The 8,077-nt window shown below is 35.8% G+C and overlaps 1 non-coding gene and 1 pseudogene across 1 annotated transcript; one reads left to right on the forward strand and one right to left on the reverse strand.

Annotated features, from left to right (window-relative positions):
* Positions 1–1,804: 1,804 nt before the first annotated feature.
* Positions 1,805–1,911, reverse strand: LOC118345830. The gene has a single exon (XR_004799289.1). It is a non-coding gene; the product is annotated as a small nucleolar RNA R71 (small nucleolar RNA).
* A 48-nt stretch (positions 1,912–1,959) lies between these two features.
* On the forward strand, positions 1,960–6,711 carry LOC118345829 (annotated as a pseudogene).
* The last annotated feature ends 1,366 nt before the right edge of the window (positions 6,712–8,077 follow it).

Raw genomic sequence — 8,077 nt, forward strand, 5'->3', positions numbered from 1 at the left:
TGAGAGAAAAAGGGAGAGGATAAAAAGAAAAGAGGAATTTTCGTGCAGGGGCAATTTTTTTTGGACTTTTCAGTTCTCATTTTTTTTCTTCTTCCGGATGTTTACTGGGAGTATATTTTTTTTTCTTTTCAGAATTATTTTCGTTCGTTTCTTCCTCTTCAATTTATTTTTCCAGTTCATTTTATTTTCCGCAAGTTTGTATGCTTTTGAGTTTCTGATTTCAGCACATTTGTGGGATACAGTATATTTTTATTCAGTAACTTTCATTTGAAACAGTGATGATGATGTTAGATTTTAATTTTCTTGAGCATTTTGTTAATCTAGAGATGATAGGTTAGATTTTTAGCTTGGGATTCAATGAGTAACCCATGACTATTTGGGATTGGATTTACTTCAATATTTAGTGCTTTTGATGATTAACTTGATGGATTATATCTCAATGTGCATCTAGAAAATATTAGAGTTCTTTGTTCTTGGTTTAGATCAATTGTAGACGTAAATGCACAATTGATACTTGAACAAGTAACATGACTTTAATGTTTTTCTTTCACTTTCTATGATTGTTATATAATTTGTCAAGTAGTTTTATTAAAATAAAATTGTGGTTCATTGCTATATTATCCGACTATGATTTCTAGGAATGAGAGAATGGTTGAGAGGAAATGAAAAGAGAAGTAAATCCATCACCAAATAAGTGGGCGAAAATTGCATCCCAAGTGTTTGTTTAATTGTTTCTTACTAGTTTAAGTCAACTTCCACACGATTTCTTTAAATCTCTTTAATCTTAGCAATTTTAGAAAAATAGATTCTCTTTTATTTTCAGCTTTACTTATGCTTGAACGTCCCGACAATTTCACTCATAATTCATTCTACACTCCCTTAGTAAATACCCACATTTAGGTGTAAATATTGTTAGTGGTTAAGTTTAGGAATTTATTTCTCTTTTCTTATTATTTTAAATTTTCGTGTCACTCCAAACGGTAATATGTGGTCTTGCGAAAATGAAATGTTTGCTAAATTCTCATTGTCCCTGTGAATTCGATCTTGGGATTTACCCTTGTATTACTTTGACAGCTTCTACGCTTGGAAGTCGAAATTAAAAGCTGATCAAGTTTTTGGCGCCGTTGCCGGGGACAACTGGTGTTTAGCAAATCATTCTCATATTGTTGAGAAGACGTTTGTAGCGTTGTGAACCTCTTCACAACTTGGGTGATATTTTTCTTAACTTTATTTTTTTTTCTTTATTTTGTTGTTGTTTGTCTTACATATTCTTTTATTTTCTGTTCTTGTTTGTATGACTGGTTGGACTAGGGACCAAACTTCTCGGTTGGTTAGGACAGAATCACAAGCATATTTTACCTCAGCATCACTTTCTCTTGAGTCATCTTCTGACACTAATAGTACCATGGCTGAAAATGAGAATCATGATCGGGAAGTAGTGAATCAGAATAGGACACTTAGAGATTACTTACAACCTGTCAGAACTAGTACCCCCTCATGCATAATCCTACCTTTGAATGCAAATGTCTTTAATTTCAAACCTGGAATGATTCCATTAATTCCACATTTTCATGGCATGGATTCCGAGAATCCGTACCTTCATATCAAAGAATTTGAAGAGTTTTGTTCTACATTCATGGACCCAACATGCACTGAGGAGGTTATTAGACTAAAGTTGTTTCCATTTTCCTTGAAAGATAAGGCTAAAACATGGTTAAATGCATTAAGACCTAGATCTATAGGCACATGGCAGGAAATGCAAACTGAATTTTTGAAAAAATTTTTTCCAATACATAGGACAAATGCACTTAAAAGACAAATCATAAACTTTACCCAAAAAGATTCTGAAACTTTTTATCAAAGTTGGGAAAGGTTTAAGGATCTTTTAAATGCTTGTCCTCATCATGGTTATGAAAATTGGCGTTTGATAATTTTTTTTATGAAAGTTTGACACCTAAAATGCGCCAATTTGTACAAACCATGTGTAATGGAGAATTTTTTGACAAAGAGCCTGAGGAAGCATTTGAATATTTTGATTACCTTGTTGAAAATGCTCAATCTTGGGACACAACTGATGTGCATGATAGGTCTAGGCAAATTGAGTCTGGTCATGGAAAATACACTTTAAAAGAAGATGATGATTTGCGTGCTAAGTTAACCTTGTTGTCTAGAAAAATGGAAGCTATGGAATTGAAAAAGGTAAATGAAGTGCATGCTGTCCATAAAAATTTAGAGAAGTGTGGCATATGTGAGGATCATGGGCATGCAACTAATGAGTGTCCCACGATCCCCGCATTCAAAGAGGTATTGTTGGACCAATCTAATGCTGTAAATATGATACAAAAACTATATTCTGGTCCTTATTCTAATTCTTATAATCCAGGATGGAGAAACCACCCAAATTTTGGGTGGAGGAATGACTAGCAATTAGCTCCAGCAGCCTTGGCTCCAAGACCCTCTCAACTCGCAATTCAAGCACCTCCAATGCAAAAGAAGGGTCTTGAGGAGACGATGCATCAATTGTCAAACACCTTGCAGCAGTTTATGCAAGGTCAAGCAACAATCAACAATCAAAACTCTCAAGCGATAAATGACATTCGGAGCACACTTACAAAGATGACTACGGCTTGGAGCTCTTAAGAGAAAGGAAAACTTCCTGCACAACCTCAACCCAATCCACAAAGTCAACCACCACAAGGAGCGGTTGAGAGCTCAAATGTGAGGCAAGTGAAGGCGGTCACTACTTTGAGAAATGGTAAGGTGGTGAACATTCCAGCTCAAGGTTCAGACAAGGCTGGTAAGGTCTCTAAACTTGTACTAAATGAGGCTGAAAATGGTGAGTTTGAACAAAATGAAACTGAAACTGAAAATATTTCATGTCCTGTACCTGCTCCTTTTCCTCAAAGATTGGTTCGTCTGCACAAAGACAAACACCAATCAGAAATTTTAGAAATATTCAAGCATGTTAGGATTAATATCCCTTTGTTGGATGCTATTCAACAAATTCCTGCATATGCTAAGTTTCTAAAAGATTTGTGTACAGTTAAAAGAAAATTAAATGTGCAAAAGAAAGCTTTTCTTACTGAGCAGGTCAGTGCCATAATTCAGAGTAATACCCCACCAAAATATAAAGACCCCGGTTCACCAACAATTGCTTGTGTTATAGGAAATTCAAAAATTGGTCAAGCATTGTTAGATCTAGGTTCAAGTGTGAATTTGCTGTCTTATAATGTTTATGAGCAACTTGGTTTGGGTGAATTAAAACCAACTCCTATAATTTTACAACTAGCGGATAGGTCTATTAAAATGCCAAGAGGAGTTGTTGAGGATGTCTTGGTTCAAGTGGATAAATTCTTTTATCCCGTTGATTTTGTTGTGTTGGATGATCACTTGACACCAAAATCTTCTTTTCAAGCACCTGTGATTCTTGGGAGACCTTTTCTTGCTACTTCAAATGCATTAATAAATTGTAAGAGTGGTGTTTTAAAGCTGAGTTTTGGGAACATGACTCTTGAATTAAATATTTTCAATATTTGTAGGCAACCTCAAGACTTGGAAGATGTACAAGAAGTGAATCTGTTGGAAAGCATCCTTGAGGAGGAGACTTATTTGGCATACCAGCCCACTAACCTGCTGTTTGAGTTAGAAAATTTTTGTGAACTTCTCACTGATGACACCCCCATTGATGTTTCTCATGTTTTTAATGCAGAAAATAAATTGGAGATGGAGGCCAAAGATTGAGCAACTCCCACCGTTGACAGCAAGTTTGAAGCCTTCAGCAAATGAAATCCCCACACTAGAGCTGAAACCATTGCCAAATGACTTGAAATATGCATTTCTGGGACCGGACAACACATTTCCAGTGGTGATTTCAGCCCAACTCTCTCATGATCAAGAAGAGAAATTGATGGAAGTTTTAAAGCAACACAAAGGTGCCATTGGGTGGACAATCGCAGATATAAAAGGTATAAATCCTCTTGTGTGCACTCATAGGATTTACTTAGAGGAAAATGCTAAAGTTTCTAGGGAGATGCAAAGGAGATTAAATCCTACCATGAAAGAGGTGGTAAAAACAGAGATTTTAAAATTACTTGACGTGTGAGTCATCTACCCTATTGCAGACAGCAAGTGGGTAAGTCCCATTCATGTAATTCCAAAAAAATCTGGGCTTACCATTGTGAAAAATGAGAAAGATGAACTGATTCCTACTAGGATTTCTACTGGTTGGCGAATGTGTATAGATTATAGGAAGTTGAATGCCGCCACTAGGAAAGATCATTTCCCTTTGCCATTTCTTGATCAAGTGCTAGAAAAAGTTGCGGGTCATGATTTCTATTGCTTTCTTGATGGATATTCTGGTTTTTACCAAATAGAAATAGCACACGAAGATCAAGAGAAAACAACTTTTACTTGCCCGTTTGACACTTTTGCATTTAGAAGAATGCCTTTTGGACTATGTAATGCACCGGCTACTTTTCAAAGATGTATGCTTAGTATTTTCAGTGACATGATTGAAAACTGTTTGGAAATATTCATGGATGATTTTTCAGTGTTTGGCAGTTCTTTTGATGCATGTTTGACTAACTTACAAGCTGTTTTAGCCAGGTGTGAAGAGAAGCATTTGCTTCTCAATTGGGAAAAGTATCATTTCATGGTCCAACAAGGCATAGTTCTTGGTCACATAGTCTCATCACGAGGTATTGAAGTTGATAAAGCTAAAATTGAACTTATTTCCAAGCTTCCTATACCCAAAACAGTAAAAGAAATCAGATCATTTCTTGGGCATGCTGGGTTTTATAGGAGATTCATTCAAAATTTTAGTTCTATCTCTAAGCCTTTGTGTGAGTTACTTATGCATGATGTTGCTTTTGAATGGACCTCTTCTTGTCAAGATGCTTTTGATAAGCTGAAAATTTTGCTCACCACAGCTCCTATCATGCAGCCCCCTGTTTGGTCTATTCCTTTTGAGATAATGTGTGATGCTAGTGATGTAGCCATAGGAGCTGTTCTTGGACAGCGTATAAATAAGTTCCCACATGTCATTTCTTATGCAAGTAGAACTTTAAATGGAGCCCAAAGAAATTATTCTACCATAGAAAAGGAATTGCTTGCTGTAGTTTTTGCATTAGACAAGTTTAGAACTTATATTCTTGGTTCTCCTGTGGTTGTTTTTACTGACCATGCAGCATTAAAGTACTTATTGTCAAAGAAGGATGCTAAACCACGTTTAATCCGATGGATTCTTCTTCTCCAAGAATTTGACCTTATCATCAAAGACAAGAAGGGTGCTGAAAACGTAGTTGCCGACCACTTGTCTTGGCTTACATTTGCTGAAAAGGATCACACTATCCCTATCCTTGACTCTTTTCCTGATGAACAATTAATGTCAGTTGAAAATTTGCCTTGGTTTGCTGACATAGTTAATTTTTTGGTGACAGGACAAACTCCACCCCATTGGAGTGCTCAAGACATACGGAAATTCAAGCATGAGGTAAAGTCATTCTTCTATGATGATCCTTACTTGTTTAAATATTGTTCTGACCAAATCATAAGGAAATGTGTGCCTGATCATGAGATACAAGCTGTTCTTTCTTTTTGTCATAATGAGGCTTGTGGGGGGCATTTTTCTGCAAATAAAACTGTTGCAAAAATTTTACAAAGTGGGTTTTATTGGCCACATATGTTTAAGGATGTGTATAATTTTTGCAAAACTTGTGAGCCATGTCAAAAACTAGGCACAGTCACTAAGAGAAATATGATGCCTTTACAACCCATTTTGGTCATTGAGATTTTTGATTGTTGGGGGATTGATTTTATGGGGCCATTTCCATCTTCTTTTGGTTATTTGTATATCCTCGTGGCTGTTGATTATGTTTCTAAATGGGTTGAAGTCATTCCATGTAAAACAAATGACCATAAGATTGTGCTTAAGTTTTTGAAAGAAAACATTTTTGCTAGATTTGGCATGCCTAGAGCTATCATTAGTGATAATGGAACTCATTTTTGCAACAAACCATTTGCTGCCCTCATGAAAAAATATGGTATACACCATAAAGTTTCCACTCCATATCACCCGCAAACGAATGGGCAAGCTGAATTAGCTAATAGGGAACTTAAGCACATCTTAGAAAAAACAGTCAACCCCAACAGAAAAGATTGGTCTTTAAGGCTTACTGATGCGCTTTGGGCTTATAGGACAGCCTTTAAAACCTCTCTTAACATGTCTCCTTATCGCTTGGTCTATGGAAAGGCATGTCACCTTCCCGTAGAGCTTGAACATAAGGCATATTGGGCTGTTAAACAATTTAATTTCTCTATTGACCATGCTGGTTCTGTGAGAAAATTTCAGATTTCAGAATTGGATGAGCTTAGGCGAGATGCATATGACAATTCTAAATTGTCAAAGGAACGCATGAAGGTATTACATGACAAGCACATCCAAAGAAAGAGTTTTGAGCCCAATGAGCAAGTCTTACTTTACAATTCCCGCCTCCATCTATTTCCAGGCAAATTAAGATCGAGGTGGAGTGGGCCTTATGTAGTTAAGATTGTGTTTCCATATGGAGCTGTTGAGATTACTAATCCTCAAAATGGAAACACTTTCAAAGTTAATGGCCAACGACTTAAACATTTTTTGCCAAAACTTTCACATGAGGATACTTCTATTCCTTTGGAAGATCCCATTTATTCTCATGGTTCTTAACTCATTGTTGTTTTGTTTTAATTTTTTTTTTTTCGTTTTCTTTTCCTTTTATTTTTTCTGCTTTTATTTGTTTCAGTTCTATGTTTTGTTCTTTCTTTCTTTTTCTTTTTCTTTAGTATATCTTTTCAGGTTCAGCACTGTTTATTCCTTTATGGTTTCATTTTTACGTTCACAATCCTTTCAGCCAGCTCAGGTATTTTCCTTCGGCCCTATTTTCTTTCATGCTTTGTTGTATTCATGATTTGCATTGAGGACACTGCTCATTTTTAGTTGGGGGGTAAGGAGAGCCTTCTACCATTAGTCTCTCAGGATTAATTATTGTGGGGTTTGATTTTTTTGTTGCTACCAAGCTACTATTTTCACACTTCTCTACTTAAGATCAGATAGTTGCAGTTTTGGGCTACACTAATTCTCATTGGTTAGTTTTAAGTTTGACACTTGACCTTATGATATGTCTTAGCAACTCAAACTTGGGAAAGTTACTTCAAAGCTATTGATTGATGACCTTAATTGACACAAACAGATACCTTTTGTGGTTTGTTTGACGACAATCAGTGCTTTCTTCTAAGCAACTAGCAAGAACTACAATGAACCATATCTAATGGCTTAGAAAGGTTGCAAAAGTACATGAGAAAAGGGACAAGCTAGAGATCATGCAAAAACAAAAAAAAAATGGTGCATGTACATTGGAAAAGGCTGCCTATCACCGGAATCTGTTAAAAAAAAAAAAAAAAAGGGTCTTTCAAAGTGTGATAGCGTGAAAGCCGCCAACGTAATGGTTTTGAATTGGAGTGAAGACCTTTTGGTCTTTCTTGAAAAAATGTTGCTAGGTTGAAACTATTGTGAGAGATCTTGAAACCAACAAATGGAAATCTGTTCACACACTTGGTGCACTCAAAGATCTCCAGCTTAAGTACATTTCCCTTGTTTGAGCTCTTGAGAATTTTATAAGCTTTTGTGTTGAGCTAAAATTTGACTTGTCTATATTCTAATGCCCATGATTTCAATATGATTAATCTTTTGTAGAGATTTTTGAGTTTAGTAGCTCACTCTTGAATTCCGCAATATTTTTATCGCATTATTTGCTAAGAGACTAGCAAACAGCTAGTTGGGGGGTGTGATAAAGTGATAAAAATTACATGATAAAGCTGCTTAAGTGAATGAATTATTTAACAAAAAATGAATTAAGCACTTAATTATGTATTGATTTTTAGTACTTGACTCTATGTAAAGTTATGATATTTTACACTCAAAAAGAGTTGTAATGCAGCTGGTCCACTCCATAAATTAATATTCCAAGATTTTACCCTTTTCATTGTTAACACTTCTAATTTTATGTAGGGTATTTTTGGAAGAGCCATACAAATGGGACGT

The sequence above is a fragment of the Juglans regia genome, unplaced genomic scaffold (assembly GCF_001411555.2).
Source record: "Juglans regia cultivar Chandler unplaced genomic scaffold, Walnut 2.0 Scaffold_50, whole genome shotgun sequence".
Classification (NCBI taxonomy): Eukaryota; Viridiplantae; Streptophyta; class Magnoliopsida; order Fagales; family Juglandaceae; genus Juglans; species Juglans regia.